General features: G+C 45.2%; 1 pseudogene; it reads left to right on the forward strand.

Moving 5' to 3' along the window:
- The window catches only part of LOC126439616 (large subunit ribosomal RNA), a 7,828-nt pseudogene that overhangs the window by 2,666 nt on the left and 2,662 nt on the right, over positions 1-2,500 (forward strand).

Below are 2,500 nucleotides of genomic sequence, written 5' to 3' on the forward strand. Positions count from 1 at the left end.
GGGCGCGCGGGTGCGCGGATTCTCTTCGGCCGCCATTCAACGATCAACTCAGAACTGGCACGGACTGGGGGAATCCGACTGTCTAATTAAAACAAAGCATTGCGATGGCCCTAGCGGGTGTTGACGCAATGTGATTTCTGCCCAGTGCTCTGAATGTCAACGTGAAGAAATTCAAGCAAGCGCGGGTAAACGGCGGGAGTAACTATGAGCCCCACCTCCGCACACCTGAGGGAATCCGCAAGCCTGACGTGGTGGCGGTTAAAGACGGCATCGCCCGCGTCATCGACGCCCAGGTAGTCGGAGACCATCTCCGGCTCGACTGGTGTCACTCCGAGAAAGCGGCCTACTACAACACGCCGTCCATCAGGCGTGCCATCTCCAACCTGCACCGAGACGTTGAGGAGGTTACAGTGTCCACCGCGACGTTGAATTGGAGGGGTGTATGGTCTCCAGCGTCGGCCGGAGATCTCTCCGCACTTGGTTTTAGACCCCGAGAACTGGCGGTGCTTAGCACCAGAACACTGCAAAGCTGCTGCACGAGCTATCGCATTTTCGAATATATGACGTCGCCTAGACAGATGGAGCGAGCCGGCGTCGGATAGGATGCTGGTTATTTTCTTCGCCTTGACTCCTGGGGCCTATCCACAGGAGGAATCAACCGTCTTTGTTCTTTCTTCTTTGTGTATGTAATTTATGTTGTTCTTGTCTTTTCCCGCATATGTATATGTTATGTATTGTAGTTTTAAACATTTCTTATGGCGGCGCCCTGTAAGTCCCCACCTCGGTGGTGGACATGGCGTGAAACACCTGCCACATTCTTTGTACATGCATATATATGTGTTATTCATTCATTTGAATAAAGACGGCTAATGAATAGCCAAATGCCTCGTCATCTAATTAGTGACGCGCATGAATGGATTAACGAGATTCCCGCTGTCCCTATCTACCTGATCCTACCTGATGATTGCATAAATGAGGATACAGAAGAGCACAATGATTTGAGGACGGCTTTAAGTGAAGAATATCTTAATGACACTCCTGTTATCCCGTTTGCACAAGAAGAAGTTGTGAGAGCAGTATATAGATTGAAGAAGGGTAAATCACCTGGCCCTGATGGTGTACTTGCCGAGGTTTTACATATGATGGTGACTAAATTTGTGCCATTCTTAACTACCCTATTAAATGATGCATTACTTTTAGGTAGGGTGCCGGAGATTTGGAAAATTGCTCGAATAGTAATAATCAAGAAAGGGGAGGATAAAAGTTCGGTGGAACCCAAAAGTTATCGTCCTATATGTCTGATAAATACTTTGGCAAAAGTTCAAGAGCGTCTTCTATGTGACAGATTGCAGTCACACAGGGAGCTGTCAGGGTTGAGTCAGTGTCAATTCGGTTTCCGTAAAGGGAAATCCGTGGAGGACGCCATCAACAAAGCACTAAATATTGTGGATGAAACTCCCTGTAAGCTTGCCATTGCCATCATGGTAGACATTGCGGGAGCTTTTGATAATTTATGGTGGCCCGCAATGTTTGCTAGATTACGAGACCTTCAGATTCCGAGATGCCTTTACAATAGTCTATTGGATTATTGTAAGGGTCGTACTGTTGAATGGCCGGCAGGAAACCGCAAAGTAATTAAAAAGATCACAAAAGGCTGTCCACAAGGGTCAGTATGTGGACCTATATTTTGGGATGTGATGATAGAGCCTCTACTGCAACAACTTGAAGTGGCAGATGATGTAGATGGTGTAGTAGCATATGCAGACGATGTACTGGTGGTAGTGTCTGAAGATTCCAGATATAGACTTGAACAGAAAACATGTCGAGTTCTAAACAGATTGCAACAGTGGTGTACTACTAATAAATTAACAGTAGCAGCACATAAAACAACGTATTTGTTGTTGAAAGGGAAATTGTCTCTTACCAGAAATCCTGTAATTAAAATGAATGACATTTCAATCCAGCGCAGTACTGTTTCTAGATATTTAGGTGTTCAACTAGACGAAAGGAGGAATTTTCTTGATCACGTCACCGTCGCAACTCAAAGAGCGCAAAACATCATGCACAAAATAGCACGAGTAGGAACAGCACAATACAAACTACCACTTCATACAGTGAGGGCATATCATAACGCGATTTTAGCATCTATAGTGGGATTCTCTGCAAGTGTATGGGCACACAAATTACAATATCGGCGTTATAGAATACTTCTGAGAAGGGTGCAAAGGAACGTTTTGTTAAGGTTAACTGGGGCATTTGGAACCATTTCCACAGAGGCATTATTAGTAATTCTTGGAATCTTCCCACTGGACATTATTGTGAAATACCAAGCAGCATGCTACTGGTTGCGGGTAGGCGACAGAGAGAGAGTGCACCAGATTACAGGAATAAGAGCAATGCACAAATTGCAATTGAAGCAATGGAAATTTGAAGAGTGGCAGACAGAGTGGGAGACGATGGAAACTGGCAGAAGGGTCTATCAGTTTTTCCCAAGTATACG

This window comes from Schistocerca serialis, unplaced genomic scaffold, assembly GCF_023864345.2.
Source record: "Schistocerca serialis cubense isolate TAMUIC-IGC-003099 unplaced genomic scaffold, iqSchSeri2.2 HiC_scaffold_133, whole genome shotgun sequence".
Lineage (NCBI taxonomy): Eukaryota > Metazoa > Arthropoda > Insecta > Orthoptera > Acrididae > Schistocerca > Schistocerca serialis.